This window comes from Saccostrea cucullata, unplaced genomic scaffold (genome assembly GCF_032062105.1).
Source record: "Saccostrea cucullata isolate Sc308-1 unplaced genomic scaffold, CSIRO_AGI_Scuc_v1 ctg4657, whole genome shotgun sequence".
In the NCBI taxonomy this organism is placed as follows: Eukaryota; Metazoa; Mollusca; class Bivalvia; order Ostreida; family Ostreidae; genus Saccostrea; species Saccostrea cuccullata.
The window spans coordinates 52,698-72,881 of NW_026938564.1; positions in this window are offsets into that span (position 1 = coordinate 52,698).

The following is a 20,184-nucleotide window of genomic DNA, read 5'->3' on the forward strand; positions in this document are numbered from 1 at the left end:
TTTCAGGCCATAATTGACTTAAGAATCGTCTATCTTTGTCAGTTGAAGCATATGGGCCCTTAAGGATTGTCAACCAAAAAGTAGGTCACCGTGACTTGGATTTTTTATGGCTATATTCAAACATCCCTGGTACTTATTGGCTTACAATCCTCAAATTTTGTCAATTGATTTTTCGGTCCTATAAAAGTGTCAAATGAAAAGTAGGTCACAGTGACCTACTTTTGAAATTTTATAGATATATTTAAAATATTGAACATAAATCTTTTAGAGTTGATGTATTTTAGGTCTTAAAATGCTGTAAACCAAAAAGTATGTCAATGTTACCTTTTTTAAAATTTTCTGGCTATATTTATATATTTCAGGTCCTGATAGGCTAAGAATCATCAATCTTTGTCAGTTGATGCATCTTGGGTCCTCCGAGAGTGTCAACCAAAAAGTAGGTTAATGTGACCTGCTTTTGAAATTTTATGGCTATATTCAAATATCTTAGGTATTTAATGGTCAGAATCATCAAACTTTGTCAATTAATTTATCTTGGGTCTTCGGAGAATGCCAACAGAAAATTTAATATTTTAGGTAATACTAAGAATTGTCAAACTTTGTCAGTTGATACATTTTGGGTCCCCAGAATGTAACTGTAAAGTAGGTTGTAGTGACTTATTTTTTGGAATTTCAATAAATATATTTTTGCAAAACCTTAATTTTTTGGGTCCCCAGAATGTGTCAACTGTAAAGAAGCTTGTAGTGACTTATTTCTTTGGAATTTCAATAAATAAATTTTTGGACATCGTGAACTTTGGCAAAACTTTAAAATTATCAAACTTCGTCAGTTGATGCATTTTGGGGTATTGAAATATATTAACCAAAAGAAGGTCACTGTGACCTATTAAGAATCTCATAAACTCATGGCTATACAGTATCTGAATATTTCAGAAAATGAGGGGCTTTGATTTATCACACTTTGTCAGATAATTCATCTTGGGTTCTCAGAGTGCTTTAATGAAAATGTAAGTCATTATGACATTCTTTTGGAATTCCAAGGCTTTTTAAAAATATACAGGATACTTGGAGGCTTCAAATAGAAGTGATTAATTGGTTATCAAAAGAACGATTCAAGGCCCTTGGACCTCTTGGTTTTGTTGTTGTTTTGTACATTTATGTCAATGATTGATGAAACATACTTATCTACCTTATTCCTACACCGTGTAGAATCGTCAGCTGCTCAGCACTACTAGTGCTATAAATGAATGCTGCAGGAACTTTTTAAAGATGACTAGATAAGTGCATTATCATATCCACCTCTCCTTGGATGAACATGGGAACAGCAGGCTTAGTCTGGTCAAGAGAGGAGGTGAAATATATGTAATATTGACTTAAATCTCCAGCAAAATATCCCAACCTATTTTATAAATTTCTTTTAAACATCTAATATATATTACATTCTGTCAATCTGCTAAAATGTCCAATACCAGCTGTTCTAACGTGAAATAATTGAGCTGCTATTTGTCCAAGATTACAGAATGAATTAAACAGTATAAGCATAAAAAGAGAATGTTAATGAGGTTTGGTTTATAGGATTGGAAATCACCATATACTAGTATCATTAGAAATTACAGAAGATGAGATAGTATGTTTTATTATGTGGTTGATGTTTTTGTACTCAACAGTAAAAATAAAACTCTGATCAATAAAAAGGCTTGGATTTAAAAAAAAAAGATCAGCTAGGCATCCTCAGACAGGGTAGAATTTCGAGCTTGCAATCATTACCCCGATAGACGGGGCCAATAGATCATACATTTACAAACGCGTATATTCGAAGATCGTTAAAAAAAGTTTAAAGCCATGATTAGGCATCTTGATATGGAAACAGCCTAAATTACTTTTTATGCCCCCCTTCGAAGAAGGGAGGGCATATTGCTTTGCTGCTGTCTGTCGGTCGGTCTGTCGGTCCATTTAGTTTCCCTTCATTTTCTTCACAACCGTTGCACGTAGTGATACAGATATATCGGCTGAATATCTTGGTCAAGTTCTGTTTTGGGTACGATCGTGCCACTTTTATCAGAGTTATGCCCCTTGGATTTAGAAAAATTCCAATTATTTGCAGTTTCTGTTCAGTTTCTTTGTAGAGGTTGAATATATTGAAATGGAATTTGATATACAGATTTATCAGCTAAATATCTAGGTCAAGTTGTCTTTTGGGTACGATCGCATCATTTTTATTAGAGTTATGCCCCTTGGACTTAGAAAAGCTCCAATTATTTGCAGTTTCCGTTCATTTTCTTTGCAGAAATTGCACATATTGAATTGAAATTTGGTATACAGATTCATCAGCTAAATATCTAGGCCAAGTTCTGTTTTGGGTAGTATCACACCATTTTTGTTAGAGTTATGCCCCTTGGATTTAGAAAAATTCCAATTATTTGCAGTTTCCGTTCATTTTCTTCGCAGAGGTTGCACATATTGAAATGAAATTTGATATATACATTTATCAGCTGAATATCTAGGTCAAGTTCTGTTTTGGGTAGGATCGCATCATTTTTGTCAGAGTTATGCCCCCTGGACTTAGAAAAATTCCAATTATTTTCAGTTTCCGTTCATGTTCTTCGCAGAGGTTGCACATATTGAAATGAAATTCGATGCACAGATTTATCAGCTGAATATCTAGGCCAAGTTCTGTGTTGGGTACGATTGTGTCATTTTTGATAAAGCTATGCCCCTTGAACTTGGGAAAATTCCAATTTGGGGAAGGGGGCCTAAGTGTTTTACAATCATGTTTTGTTAGTGTAGATATAAGTTTTTTTAAACCATGACCCTGTCCTGTCTTCTTGAATGTTACATCTTTTCTATAGTTAATTTCCTACAATAATACTTTTTACTAGTTTTTGTATATAATATTTATGCCTCCTTAATCTTTAACTTTAACATTGCTCAATACTTTTGATTGGTTGGAGTTATGGCTCTCGTATTTTCTCTCGCAAAGTATATTCCTTGTGACAAATACTTTCTTTGGGTACCAACATGTGTTTAACCTCTTGACCTTGGAGTTGGCAAATTTCCAATTTTAACTTTGACCATAACTTTTGAACAGTTGGTGCTAGGGCTTTTATACTGCACATGTGTAATAATTGTAATAAGGATATGGCTATAAATATTTTTAAACTTGACAATTGAGTTTGATCCACTTAAAAAAACCTTAACCTTGGACATTACTTTTGAACAGTTACTACTAGGGCCTTCAGATTTTAAAGGTGAACTCCATATGAGAAAGTCTTTGTATACCAAGTATTTTGATCTTTTGACCTTAGAGTTTGTCTTATACTTGTGATTATTTTGACCGCGGCTTTTGAACATTTTTTTTGGGGATTTAATATTTCACATGTATACTGAAAGGAAAAAGAAACGCATAAGAACATAATATGCGAACATTTTTAAGCGCTAAGCGCAGCGCAAAGCGCTTTCTGTCAGTGTAAATCTACTTCCGTTCTGGATCCAGCGCCACTATAAGCAAGATAGATAACTCAACTTGTTATTCTAAAAATATGCAACTGGAAATCCCTGACTAGCTCACTTTCTGCTATATTTTAGTGTACTGCTGCGCTACGTGCATTTCTAATAATAGAAAGCAATAAGTAAGGTTTAAGGATGCTCCACAGTTAGTAGATAAAAGCAGTTCTTATCATGCTCTTCTCTATACATTGTAGTTCATTTAAATCATGTCGGCACACATTACTTTGGTTCCATGTAGCTTACAATTGCTGCCTCTATGATGCAAATACTAGCACTTAGTTTAAAAACAGTATATTATTTATCATGTACATGCAATATAGTGATTGAATATTCAATACGTACCCGGTACATGATTTAAAACTCAGATGGGATTTTGATAAGTTTTTAAATCTCAAACTGGAAGTGAGTTATTCAGTAAAAGAAATCACATAAAATTGATTTTCAATATACTACTTACAAAATATGGTACGTTCTATATATCCATATAAATTATATTTTTTTTCTAGACATTTATTTCAGGCAATGTAACTAAATCAAGCCTTTCCATTAACATCTTGCACCATGCTGAGATTCATCAGTGAAGTTGATTTTCGCATCTAAGTATCAATTAGTAACAGACGGGTGTTGCTAAAACGCGGAACGGAAAACGGAACGGAAAGCGGAACGGAACGGAAAACGGAAAATATTATTTTTGATTAAATCATTTAAAATACATAAATTTTCTCAGAAACGATGTTTGTTATACATATTAAATCACTCCTTAATAAATACAAGTTGATTTAGTCCTGTTAAGTCTATTACGAAAACCGTTACAAAGTAGTGACGTAGCATTGCTTTTGAAAGGGGGCAGAGAAAAAAGTCGAACTTGACAAGCGAAAAAAAGACAATTGAGGATAAATTCCAACTCCAGTTTCTTTCAGTACTATTTTTTACACCAACTTACCAAATTAATTTAAGAGACAGAAAGTATTGGGGGTTGCAATGAACATTTCTATAGTAAAAAGGTTATATTTGGTAAACAGTTGAAGGGGGGATATTTGGTATCTAAATGAATAATGGTAATTGGTAAGAAAAATAAAAAGTAAAAAAAAATCTTAAGATTACTATTAGAGCACCCCTTACCTGCAAGCCCGGATAAACACTTCGATTGTAAAACTGGTTGTTAAATTTTATACAAAATAAAATCGCTTCCTGTCAATTAAATTCTTGGAGAGATGGAGTTGTAAATCTTAACTGTAGTAAAATTAATGTATCATCTTTACATTCAATGAAGTTAAAGTGTGATTTTTTGGAAGGGGGTATGATCCCGACTGTAAAACATTTAGAGTTTGTTTTTCCGCTGAGGTCTGAAAAGTTGCAATTATAAAGGGAAAAACTAAACATCCTATTTAATTCCTTTGCAAGAAATGTTTTCTTATACTTCAGCTTTAAATTCATATTTAAATTTCTCAATTTGCCTATCATGCCACTCATAGATTTATAGGGGACAAGGACCCCTCTCCTTTTTGTGACCAAAATATAAATAAGATTCAATTAATAAAACAATTTCTTGTGTGACTGAGGGCACCTACTCCGACCTTAGCTGCCCCCTTTTCAAGATTCCTGGGTTCGCCAATGCATGCATAATCTGAATGTCAAAACTAATTCTTTTTTCTTTACTGATACACGTATAATACTAGTAGTCTTTTTTTCATACAACCTATTTCAGAACAAGATTTTTTGTTTATAAATGAGCATTCTTAAAAAAAATTTTTGAACGAAACGTTTGACAGATTGATACTCATGACTTGAGTCTAGTTAGTAAATCTATCACAATATGTATTTCATTGACCAGCGCATGTACATGTGCAAGTTCTGAAGGGTGCATGATTCATATAAATATATCATATTTTATGATAATTTTTTCATTACTTTTATATCATGAATAATGCTTTTAATGTCTGATTTATATCGAATCAAGGTTATTTGCTTGACATTTATTTTCCGTTTTCCGTTCCGTTTTCCGTTCTGCATTTTAGCAACACCCGTAACAGACTGGAATGCATTCAACATGTTCAAGTACGGTCTTTTTTAATGTCTATACTTGTGTTGTACATAATTCGAAAGGAAGGGTCAGTTTGTGGCTGTACAGACATGTAGAGCATGTGGTGGATGTGTTTTCAACGAATCCACTCAAATAGTAAAACTTATTTCCCGTAATACATGTATTGTGCTCTAAAATTGTGCGTGTTGTTTGCAGGATATGGCGAAAAATGCTAAAACCTTAATTAACGTTCCTAGCAATGGACAGAAATAGGGCTGATGAAATGTTAAGCAAACGGTGTAATACTTGAAGTATGGAACTAGGAATAAATAGTTTATGTAAAGATGTGTCTTAGCTGTGTTGCCGATTCTTAAACACCAAATTTTATGCTAATGCCCCCAAAATCTATCTGATTCAAGATCAATAATTTACCGCCTGTCAATCATAAAAAAAGATAGCTTCTGATTTGATTGACAGGTCCGCTACCTGTGCTTCCTGATAATCTGAGTTTGCATGTTTTGAAAACAATTACCTGGTAACGCGTCAAACTCTTTCATGTACCCGCATAGTATACACGCGGGTTAGAATTTTATTTCAAAAAATAATTGATAGTAGATTATCAAAACAATGCCATTATAAAATATTTCTTTTCTATCTTCACTGCTGTTTGTTACATGTACTTGTAAATGTTATATCGTCAACGTTATCTGTAGAAAAAAGACCGCGTCCACAGAGAGCGGCTCTATTTGCCGTAATTGGAAGTCCGACGATTTAAATTATTTTTTTAAGAAATGGGATATAAGCACTAATAAACGACATAGCATAGTTTTTAAAAGATGTTTTGTTTTGTACTATGGGTACAATCCGCACGATGTTCAAGGTTGTACAGAAATTGATGTCAGAATTAATGCTCGAATTACCTCTAGCGTCTGTATATACGTAATGAAAATGTGAAGATAATTAATAGTGATCGATTCTGAAAAGAAATCTTTCTAACAATAAAATTTTGTTAACATACGAAGAATAAAAAAATATGGAATATTTTGGACAACATTGTTGGCCAGGGAAAAAAACCATTCCGATCGCGGTAAATGTATGTTCACATGCACGACGGATAGGTGGATTAATATTTTTTTTATTTCAATATTCAGACTTTTTTTAATCAAGTGATTTCTTTTATTGAAGATTAAAAAATATGAATATTATTGATTTGTAGTGTTTACTTGTGATTTTTTCTTTTATGTAAGAAAAACATTTTCTAAAACGATATTTTACATGTATGTCTCTCTTTTTTTCTCTTCAAAACATTATCATGATTACGAATGAATGCGTTAATAAATTTCATATTAAAATAATTATTTTACGTAGTTTAACTCAAAACCAGACACAAAACACATAATGATGACCATTATTACAAACCACAGACTTCCTGTGTAATGCTAAGTATACACACATTTTTGACATCTTGGGTATTGGGGGTCTCCAGGTAAATAACGCCACTGTTACTTCGACCACTCCCCCTCCTCAGGTAACCGTAAGGTAAAAAAAATTGGGTCTCTTAATGAAGACTAAATACGCTGCATTTCATTTCCGGAAATATGCATAGCATTTCCGACATTTTTTTTATTTCATTTCCGACATTTTTTGTTTTCATTTCCGACATAATTTTTTTTTCATTTCCGGAATTTACCTGTGCAGCAATTCAATGTTTTCTAAGTCAAAAAATGGAATTTTAAAAGTATTTACCAAAATATTAATAAAAGATAATAAAAAAAATCTATACATATATGCATACATGTAGCACTAAGTCTAGGTAAAAGTGTCCAATGAGCATAAAACTTTTTCACCGCATTTTATGTGCACTAAATTAAATGTCAGTGACAGCACCATACTAATGTCCAGTTAACTGATAGATTTACAAAATTGGATCTCAATGATTTATTTATGATTTGATCCTTTACATTTTTCAGAAGTAAATTTATCAAATCTCTTAATATAGGTACTACGCATGTATCTGAAAAATGTCGGAAATGAAAACAAAAAAAATGTCGGAAATGAAAACAAAAAAAATGTCGGAAATGAAAAGTTGATAATTACCCAAGATTCCGGAAATGACATGCAGCCACTAAATAAAAACATGATAAAATAATGTTCAGTTGTATACCTTCATGAAGATTTATTAAAACTTGAGATTAATACTGTATTTTCTTTCTTGGACTCTTGAATTGTTAATCATTGAAATAGCAGAAATATTATGAGCAATTATTTTCAGTATTCCATTCCAACTAGCACAACAGTGCTGTATTTATGTTTTTTCCCTCTCAACATGTTTTGCATGGTAGTGAAGATCATAGATACACAAGTGAAAAATGGTGAAAAGCATCAAGCGTCCGCAAAAAATATTGAAGCATTTTAAATTATTTCAAGAATAGTCAAAAATACCTTCGGCGGTTTAATGACGTATTTTTAACCCAAAGAAGAAAAGTGTAAGATTTTTTATTGCAAAAGCGTATCATTTACTAATGAGCGACACATATTGTATATCAACACAAATATTACTGCAAATATAAATCATATATTTGAAAATCAGAGATAAGAGGATAGCATCAAAAGATAGATATAATATCTTTATACTAAAATGTATATTTACATATTATCTCTGACATAAAGGGCGTTAATTCTACGGATGTTCGTTTCATTTACATGATGCCAATCTTCAATTTGAAAAACTTGTAAACGTAGAATGAATTTGTTATTAAATATTGTAACGTGCAACGCAACCGAGCTTGGTGTTGGTGATATGTCTTGTATCACCGAGGCGTTACACTTAGGTTCGTTAACCTGTTAACTCTGGTTTTTGTTGACCAAATAAAATTATATACAAATAAATACAATACTATAATTCAATATAAACAGTTTCTTCTTGATTGGACAACCACTAACTGTGGTCAACGGGTGTCTCCCGTACACAAATTTCTTCTTGTCCTGGCACTCCACAAGCACTGTATCCTGGCACTTCCCCCACTTCTGTGGTATGCCACCTCTCTATATATAACCAAGTAAATGCCTTATTCAGGTCTTACGATTTTGGTTAGTCTATAACACTTAGCTGTCTATCCCCCGCAACTATCTGCCTTATTCAGGTCTTATGACTGTATATAGGAGGAGAAACAAGCTAAGGTTTCACAACTCCGTCACCAGAGAGGTCTCAAAGGTCCTGCAATACAATTAGTATTATCCCAAAGCAGTCTCAGTATAATGGCAGATTCATACTACTTGTATGATCGTAAAATTAATATTTTTTTGTGTTTAAGAAATCAAAAGAAAACGTAAGTCTAACGTTAATACGAAACTAAACAACAACCATTTCCGTTTCATTACCCTCCCCTCAAGATTATATGCGTCCCGCATATGACTGACTATTTACAATATTTACAAAACAGTACAATGCCTGGCAAGTGTTTGTCATCTCTCTAGGCATCACCAGGTGCTGATGCGCAGGCAAAATTGGTGAGTCGTCTAATGGCCTGGCCTAACTCTGTTATTGACTCAGATGCTCTTTGTCTTCTTTCATTGAGCTGAACACGATACAGATCTGTTTGGTTAGGAGGAGAGAACCTCTCCTCAAGGGATCTGACCAGTGTCTTATAGTGCTGTCCAGTATCACTTGGTAAGTCACCTAACACTGACTGTGCTTGGCCACGCAGTGATACAGCTAGGGAAAGACCCTTCTTATCTTCTGTCCAGCCGTTTACAACAGCACAAGCCTCAAAATGTGATTTGTAGCCAAGCCAGGAACTGGTTCCGTCATATGTGGCTGGCTTGATTATATGACCTGTCTTGGCATTGTCTGTCCCTATTGACTGCCTCTGTGGTTTTGGCGTGTCAAGTAGTTGGCCCGTCACAACGTCGTCAACCCCAGCATTTGGTGTGTAGCTTGGTTTGCCTTCGTCTGGAAATCTAACTTTAGGAGGCCGCGCGCCATACTCTTCAAATGACACATCTCCTGACATACCGGTATTATCAGTACTGTGTGTTGCATATCCAGACTCTTGGCTTGCCGCATTTGTCTGACCATCGTTGCTGGTTGGCGTTCTCATCCTTTCTAAGAGCTTCTCCATCCGCTCTATAGTTTCTGACACTTTCTTAGACGAATCCATGGTCAACAAAATCCCGACGCTTGCCACCAAATAATGTAACGTGCAACACGGTCGAGCTTGGTGTTTGTTGATATGACTTGTATCATCGAGGCGTTACACTTAGGTTCGTTAACCTGTTAACTCAGGTTTTTGTTGACCAAATAAAATTATATACAAATAGATACAATACTATAATTCAATATAAACAGTTTCTTCTTGATTGGACAACCACTAACTGTGGTCAACGGGTGTCTCCCGTACACAAATGTCTTCTTGTCCTGGCACTCCACAAGCACTGTATCCTGGCACTTCCCCCACTTCTGTGGTATGCCACCTCTCTATATATAACCAAGTAAATGCCTTATTCAGGTCTTACGATTTTGGTTAGTCTATAACACTTAGCTGTCTATCCCCCGCAACTGTCTGCCTTATTCACTCCGTCACCAGAGGGGTCTCAAAGGTCCTTCTATACAATTAGTATTATCCCAAAGCAGTCTCAGTATAATGGCAGATTCATACTACTTGTATGATCGTAAAATTAATATTTTTTAGTGTTTAAGACTTTAAACAGAAACGTAGGTCTAACGTTAATACGAAACTAAACAACAACCATTTCCGTTTCAATATGATAACCAGAAGATTTTTTCTTTCAGTGTTGCACGTAAATGAGAGGAATTTTAGCGACATTTTCAAGTCTTCACATTTTTTTTTCAAATACAATGTATACATTTTCAAGCAAAAGTATAGCTACATTTACATTTAGAGTTTAAATTTCATCGGAAAACTCGATTACCATCTCCCTTCCCTTCCAATAAATTGCATTTTATACGCAAATACGACCTCTTATAGATTCCTACAAGGCGATGGGGAAAGAAATTATTTTTACACGGAAAAATATTTTCTTGCAATTTCGTGTACAGTACTGTAAGTAAAATTGATTGATCTTTTACGAAGATAATGTATAATGCTTGAAAAAAAGGCATGAAACAATGTTGAATTTCATATCCCAACGGCGGGGTTCACATATTCAGGACTCACATACTTTTTGACGACTGTGCTCGACCTAGCGATATCGCACTGTAAATATATCGCTTAAAATTCAACACAACAGGTCATTTTAAATTAAAATACTATTGTTTGCAGTCGACTGTAAAGTTTTACGTTACGTCACGATGTAGTTGACAGCTGCTCTCAAGGTAAATTGTACACGCCTCCTAACCGCAATCTTTACGACTGGAACTTTCTTCTTATCCCTGATTGGTTGCTCGTGCAACAGACTATATCCGTGTCAATGTTGATAATTTGAGTCGACCAATCACGTGAATTGTTTACGCTGGATGCATCTGACGAAAAAGATCGTGAAGTAATGTGAAACTTTACAGTTAGCTGCAAACAATAGTAATTCTGATGAATTTCAAATCAATATGCTTAGCGCTTCCCAGTACTTTCAGTACTTTGATTTGACTATGTGGCCGAAAATTATGATAATTGATCAAATGTGTATTTTGGTTATTTTGCACTAAAATCGCTGGTCAAAACTACTAAACCATGAAATGTATGGCGTCACGTAGGGAAAGTGATAAAAAGCTTAAAACACGTGCATATCGATGAAGGCAATTTTGTGATCACTTTTTATAGTGCCAAACAATGCATTAAAGTTGTATATATCGTTTTTAGCCGGGCTAATTGCTCAAAGAGCAATTGCCGGCTTATGTGATCCTGTTCAAGGCAGGATGTTAACCCAATAGTCGCCATTTTAAAGTTACGTGCAAAAATATAGTTCTTACTCTCAACCGCTTTTGAGATAATACAACGCTAAATAAAGCAACAAAAATAAAACGAAGTTTTATCTATATAAAATAAACATTTGTAGTAATGACTTTGAAAACTTCATAAGTCAAAGAACATAGTTCATTAGCGTAAGGATTTTTGATAATCAGTGTTACCGTAGTTCTCTACACATACGAGGTAAAGCAGGAGAGGGAACCAGACTGGCCTGTTTGTAGGCCTTTCAACTGCCGCTAGGGGTCGGTGTTATGAACGATAACTCACTGCTGAAACTTGTTTAGAGCAGGCTCGGGGTATCTACCTGTTTACACGCAAGGTAGTTTTTAGCATTTCCCAAGTGTTTCTTTGCTCTCAGTAGAATCCAGTGGTTTTAAAATTTAGCACCAATGTTAAAATTATTTACTGTTTAGTTGCGGACACCGGTTTACTGCATATAATTTAAATTTTTAATTAAAATAAAAAGTGAAATCTACCCTCCTTCTCAGTTCTAACCTATTTAAATTTGTATACTCGGTCGTTTCCCTTCGTGCTTAGTAACACAAATAAGATGATCAATTGTTGCATTTACTTGTAAAAATATATATATTTACACAGGAAGCGAAAAAGCGCGAACACAAAAAACATGACATTAAATTTTCTTCTTCATAATAATCGTCAAAGAGAGTTAAAACTATTGAATATAGTCTGTTCCCCATTCATTTGACCCTGTTATTTCAGGTAGAGTGAAGGCATTCTCTTTCTCTTGGTCAAAACTTTTTGTGTACAAAACAATGTAAGGAACCCTTTTGTGTATATAACAATACCAATGCTGAAGCAGCCTATATGTCATTCCTATAAACGATAACTTACAAATCGGCACTTAGTTGGTCATTTTTCACACCTGAGTTACCTGTCCTTAAACACAACATCGGAAAAGTCAATTATAAATGATTAAACTTTTTAATGATGTAATTAAAGGTATGCATAAGTTATTATTTTTTTGATAATTTTATGTACCTATAAATCTATCTATACAATGTTTTTACCATATGTGCAACTTGAAAAATTAGTTGAAAAGCCTACTGTTTGTTTACATTCAGCTGCGGTACCAGATTAATTCAGATTCTGACAAAATCGGACCGTGATATTAGGATTGATAAACTCACTGTCAGTGTCTTATTATTTATATTGATAGTTTAAAAATAATTTTTTCATCAGAATATAAACGTGATTCATGTAAGAAATCCATTCTACTTTGTAAATGAGCCCGGCTCTCTGTACTTCTGAGTACTTTGATAGCATATTCGCAGTCAGTATAAATTTCTTGCAATCATGGTATGGCTGACGGAAGTTACATTGGGTCTAGTAATTGAATTCAATATTGCATAAGTGAATAAAAAGGCAACAGCATGTTGTTATGCAGATTGTTTTTAACTTTTTCAACATATATAAGTTTATTCGGTTGCCACAGAATTAACTTAAAATGTTTCCAATCAACCATGACGGTGACGTTGGCGCGTAACAACGTCACATAAAGATAGGGCTTTTCATCATGCCACCTCGGTTATTGTCGAGGCATTATCTCTGAAACCGATATTTATACAGTAGACAAGCATAGTAATAATGTTCACCCTAAAACTGACAGAAACTCTTTGCTCTAATTTGGTCCACGAGCTTGGCAACTTTACGTCGTTTTTACTCTCACACGTACACGTACGCGTGCTATGCGTAATGTTTTTAGCATGTTCAAACTGGGAAAATGTAGCCAGTGTTTTTCGAAACTTCCTGCAAACATTTATGTGTACCAAACCAGATGGACTATGTAAATTCTATCCTAAATCGAAAATTCATGTGATTCATCGGGTGGAGAGATTTGTTAGCTTTGGAACGTTACAGCTACTCTCAACCATTAATACTACCGTCAGAAGGGTTGAATAATACTTCTAAAAAGATAAATGCTCTGGTGGACCCAATGCAAGTCTGTTACTGATGCACAAGAGAGATGATGAGAATTTTAATTTTAATTTTGAGGGGAATCAACATATCAATTTCAATAACTCATGAATAATCAGTCAAAGTCACACAACATTTTGGTAACTTGTTAATTGAAGATGAACTATAATGTTTGATAACTAGATATCATTGAGATGGTGCCATCTCAAAGGGCCCCGCTTTCAACAATGAACTTGAAAATGTAAGGTAATTTAAAAGGATTTATTTTGAAGAGGAACACTTGTGTAATACAGTAAAAGTCATTTGGTATGACTTCACCGATATTGTGAATTTACAGATATATTTATTGAAGTTATCTTGTATCCCCAGTTATATAATTTTACTGGAATTAAAGGGAAAAAATTATGAACCACACAAAGATTTTAAACAGAGAGGCTAATTCTGACCATGACCTAGAAACTTTGACCAAGGTCACTGCATATCCATTGACCAGTGGAACACTGTGGGTGAAGTATGAGCCAGATTGGGCCAAGGAGAGAGAAGATATGCTCCGGACAAGGATTTTTCATAAAATTCTGCTATGACCTTGACCTTTGACCTAGAAACATGGTTCTAGGTCACTGCACACCGGTTACCCAAAGGCACTCTGCGGGTTACATGTAAGTATGAGCCAGACTGGGCCAAGGAGAGAGAAGATATGCTCCGGACAAGGATTTTTCATATTATAAAATTCTGCAATGACCTTGATCTTTGACCTAGAAACATGGTTCAGGGTCACAGCACATCGGTTACTCAAAGGCACTCTGTGGGTGTGAAGTATGAGCCAGATTGGGCTAAGGAGAGAGAAGATATGCTCTGGACAAGGATTTTTCCTAAAATTCTGCTATGACCTTGACCTTTGACCTAGAAACATGTTTCAAGGTCACTGCACACCGGTTACCCAAAGGCACTCTGTGGGTGAAGTATGAGCCAGATTGGGCCAAGGAGAAAGAAGATATGCTCCGGACAAGAGATCTCGGACGGACTGACAGACGGACGGACAGCCGGACGGACAGACTGCCAAGCGGGGCACTAATAATACTAGAAAAAATATTCGAAATAATAGTTTAATTTTAATTCTAAAGTTTAATATGCGTTTCTTTTTCCTTTCAGTATACGTATATTTCTTATGACACGGTTTTCCCCTGGATCCCCTGAATACTTTAATTTGACCCTTTGTCCTTTACCTAAGAGTTTGACCCACACATGAAAAACTATAACATTGTCCATAATTTTTTAATGATTAGTGCTTGGGTTTTTATCATCCTCAGGTATATTCATTTGGGGGGGGGGGGGGGGTAACAACATTTATCATCCCTTAAATTGCTCTTGGAGTTTGACTTGTATTTGAGAAACGTCAACCCTTGCCATGAGATGTCATACAGGGGCATCGGTGTTTCACAAACGCATCTTTTTTTGGCTCACCTGAGCTAAAAGGTCAAGTGAGTTTCTCTGATCACAATTTGTCACCGTCTATCTGTCTGTAAACTTGTCAAAATTTCGACTTCTTCTCAAGAACCACTAAGCGATTCCAACCAAACTTGCCACAAAGCTTCCTTTTGTGAACGAACTTCAAGTTTGTTCAAATGAAGGGCCACACCCTCTTTCCAGGGGAGATAATTAAGAAATAATGAAAATCTGGTGACAAGTTAAAAAAATCTTTTCAAGAACAACTGGGTCGGGAAAGCAGAGACTAATGTGGGAGTATCCTTAGGTACATCGTCTCGACCCACGGTTTGGAGTCCGGATATAGCTCCCTCCTACCAGTGACCCGTCACGGTAGCCTAGTGGTAGAGCGTTCGCTTCGTGATCGGGAGGCCCGGGTTCGATTCTCGTTCCCGGCGCCGCGTCGAACCTAAGACGTAAACATAGGTAGTGACTGTACCTTCGCCAAGCGCTCAGCACTAGAAGTGAAAGTCACGGGTCTTTTGGATATGACCTTAAAAACGTAGGTCCCGTGTCACGGTAGGCGTCGCACGATAAAGAACCTTCATTGCTCAATTGTCCTGAGTGCCGAGTATAGGTCTAAATTTCAAGCCCTTCACCGGCACATGGTGATCTCCATTTGAGTGAAAAATTCTCGAGAGGGACGTTAAACAATATACAATCAATCAATCAATCTCTCCTACCAGTGCCTGCTTGATAACATGAATTGTCGTAATCTTAAATATCTAGGTCTCTCTGCCTAATGCCTTTGACGTGATGTTCAGCCAATGGCAATATTTGTTTCCATCGCAATTGAAATTAACATTGACATCATCAGTACACAAACATATTTCATAAACTGCATTTGGGTATTGAAAGATCACGATAAAGTACAATTTTCGATAATCCTTTCTCGCAGTGGTCAATATATAGATATATATTAATGAAGTACGAAATATTGTCTTCTCATTCAACCACGACCAGAATGAAGAAGACCGTACATTCTGGCTGTGGTTTGAATCTTAAAGAATCTTCTTCTCAAGAACAACAAAGTCATGATTGGTCATATTTAAATGGAAACATTCTCAAGTAGTGTAGATTCAAGTCTGTTCAAAACATGATCCTAGGGGTAAAGCGGGGCCACAATGGGGGATCAAAGTTAAACATAGAAATATACAAGAACAATCTTTAAAAGTTTTCTTCTTAAAACAACAAAGCCATGATTAGTAATATTTAAAAGGAAGCATTCTCAAGTAGTGTTGATAAAATGATGACCCCTAGGTGGTAGGGTGGGACCACAATGGACGATCAAATTTTAAATAAAAATATACAAGAAAATTCTTGAAGAATCTTCTTCTCAAGAACAACAAAGCCATGATTGGTCATATTTAAATGGAAACATCCTCAGGTAGTGTATATTCAATTTTGTTTATAATATGACCCACTGGTGTAGGGTGCGACAAAAATGAACTTTCAAACTTTAAGGGGAAAAGTCTCAGTCAAAGACTTACATAAGCATTTAAATATTCTCCATGAGTGTAGATTCAAGATAATTCAAATCATACCTCCCCTTAGGGGTAGGTCGGGACCACTTATGCAGTAAAGCTTTTCAATGCTGGATTGATTTTTGCTTTTTGTCCTAGCCACAATGCTCAGGTGAGCGATGTGGCCCACGGGCCTCTTGTTTAAAGATTGTTGAAAAACATCGCGTTGAATACTTGCCTACAAAGATAAACAATTTTTCGGTATTTTATGAAGATTAACATTAATTATTGACATGGATGCTCTATGTAAGAGACAAGCTTATTGATTCACATCATTTAGGATCAATTCCTGTGTCTGATATCGTCGCTTCCAACATTTCTATCTCATAGATTTATTGCAATGAATAAATAATATTTCCTTTTATTTCTTTTTTGGAAAATTTTCCATTATATTCCAGTGTTGTCCTTTACCACTGTTGCGAAAACACTGTTATTGAACAATTGTTTTGTTGTTATTTTTAAAAAAATTCATTATTTATCTTTATTCCTTTCTATAACATTCTGTTTAGACCATTTAATTTTTTCTGGCCAGTGTCTACATAAAGCTTGTATCCACAATAGAGACGAAACATAATGGAGAAATATGGCATTTTAAGTGTCCTCCTCTCGGTCATGAGTAAGTATACGTCTTTTAAAAAAAAAATACAATATTCCTTTTCTATTTGTTTTCTCTGTGATGACTATTTGAAAGTTAGTTGAGTTGATTTCCTGATAATTTTACCGGAAAGGAAATTTCGCTAAGCGAAAGGCCAGGTGCTGAGGAGGCCCTATATATATGCATGTACGAGGGTTGTCCGGTAAAATCGTTGACGAAGCATTTTTCTCGAAAAATAATGAGCGCAGAAAGCTGAAATTTTCAGCAAATATTTATTTATCATATTTAAGTATAGCTGCAGAACTGTAGCGTAATGGTTTTACATATTGTATTTAGTTGTGGTCAAAGACTAATATATAAAACCATAACACTACAGTTCTGCAGCTAATTTAAGCGCATCTTAACGCTTTTGATAAAGTATAGACAAAAACAAAGATTTTATTATTCTTGAATAAAAGATAAACAAGGTACGGTCCTAGGGCGCAAGATAAAAAACAACAACAACAACAACAACAAAAACAAAACAAAACAGGTTTCATTAAAAATGCACAAGTATTATTTCTAAATAAAAGTACTAAATGGATAAAATTTAAATAAAAATGATCCTATTTTAAATCAACTATCTATTTTGTCGTGTTTTGGAAAATTTCTAGGCATTGGCTTAATTTTTGGTAGTTTTCCAAGAATTCGAAATGAGAATGAAGTAAGCACAACACACGAAAAATGGCGACAGTTCGATTTGGATGTTGTAATGAAGCCTTAAGAGACATTTTAAATACATTTATAGTCGAACTATATACATACAACAAGGAAGAAGGATATGAAGATAACGAACAGTATTTAATCTTAAAGTCTATAAAACAATACAAAATAGAAGCAGAGCAAACAAGGACCTCCGAAACATCAGAGGTGGGATCAGGTGCCATGGAGGAGTGAGCATCCCCTGCTGACCGGTCACACCCGCCGTGTGCTCCTTGTCATGATCGGGAAAAAACGGAAAAATCCGTCGTCAATTCAGTGTATAAATAATGGACTAACAATTAGTATGAAAAACGTCAGTCAGCATGTGACTGAATGATAAATTGTATTTACTGACAAGGTCATTGTATCGACCATAGAACTTACGAAATGATGACTTTAAGCTCTTTTGCCAACTATTCTACCACGATTATTGGCGAGATCAAAGAGATGTTGCGGACATGATTCCCCAATAAATCACGAACGTCGTCAAAAAATTATCAGATCAGAAACACGTATCACGATGAAATTTTACTGTTATAAGAGATTTTTCTAGTTTCTAAAATTAAGCTAAAACATTAGCTTAATTTTAGAAACTAGAAAAATCTCTTATAACAGTAAAATTTCATCGTGATAACCTGTCCTCTACAAAAATTTGAATTTTTCAATTAAAATTTGTATATGACAATTCTCCCATTGCCACAAAAAGTTTGTTCTCAAACTTAAAAAAAAATCACACGTGTATAACAGTACAAAATTAAACATATAGTTAAGTCAAAAACATTCAAAATTTAGTGTTCAGAATTTCTTTGTATATTTCAGAATTTTTAAACTGTCTATACTCCTCTCAGGCAAGTTTACTGTTTTTAGCATCTCGGTTACACACGCACTTCTGTTTGATGGAACGAAGTACGATATTTTCCATTTCATAATTTTCTAGAAGCCAGTTGAAATGGGAAACACGTCCAGAAAGTTTCTTTAGGTCCGACACGGCATAGTTTAAGTATTTTGTATACAGTTTTATCTGTTGGTCTTTTTCATCGATGGCCTTTGACTTCTCCTGTAATTTCCATTCCAGAAGTTCGATGTCCATTTTCATTAATGCTTTAGAATACTTGAGATCTTGTATCACGCACTAAACTTCTGTTGTGAACACTGATTTTAAATTAACACACTCTTTAAATTTTGAATCACTTAAACTTGCAAACGGAAGTACCCGGACCAAACTTTTCCTGCTGATGTAGTCTTGCAATCGTTCGGTATCTCTTTTCCTCTTTGCATCTGATTTTACAGCGCGGGATGAAGGTTCTCCGCACACTCTGCTGAAATGTCCCTCTTTTCCACATCTATGGCAGCGTTTCTCCAAGGCGTTGCAGACGGAGTAATGCCGTCTGTTACATCTGCTGCAAAGCGGCGTTGAAACCTGCCATTGTGGTCGGAACTGCATGCCAGTCCAGTGTTAAAGCTGGTTCTACTCGGAAACTTCGAAATTTGGGGAATACTCGCTTAGCTTCATGAGAGGTGGTGTTGTACCCGGATATCTCCACAAATTAGCACATTTTTAATGGTAAACCAACCCGATCAACACTCAGGCCGTGCTAGAATAAGACCCCACTAGAAAACGTGAACGGCTTATTGCTCGCTTGAAGAACTCCTTTTTGAGTTCCCTGACGATCCTGCCCGAAGATTCTGTCAGCTTCCCTGACGTTTCTACCCAAGGATTCTGTCAGCCACGATTTGCGTTCCTTTCTAGCTTTGAGTCTTATTAGACAGATTTAAGACAAACTCCGACCGGCGTTTTAACTTTTAATATGGAACTGACAAATTTTGATACAGGTCGGTGTACTCAGGACGGCTGTCCAATTCCGACTGATTATTCAAATCAAAATCAACAGTATATATAACAATTAGAATGTGACATGTGTAAAAATGACATTTGGAGATAAATAGATAAAAAGTCTTGACACTTGAGTAAAACCTTAAAATAATTGAGGGCCAGAAAAATTCAAATTTTTGTAGAGGACACAGTATCAAACCTGTACAGTTAAAATACATAATTGACTCTAAAATGAAATACTTATTAGGCTGCATTTCTTTCCGAAATATTTTGTAATTATCTCCTTTTCATTTCCGACATTTTTTTTTGTTTTCATTTCCGACATTTTTCAGAAAGTACCTTTAGTGATATATTTGGAGACTTTAACTATGAAAAATTTAGATGTGAAGTAGAAAAATTAAAGTTCTGTGTAGAGCAGAATAATGCGTTATCAACCGGAGTAAAAACTCGATTAGAGTACGTCAAGTGTCTTGGACATAACACTGCATATTAAGCTACGTTTGGTGCTGTCACTGATATTTAATCTAGTGTGTTGAAAAAGTTGTATGCTCATTGAATTCTTTTACCCATACTTTGTGCTACATGTATGCATATACGAGGGTCATTCAAAAAGTTCG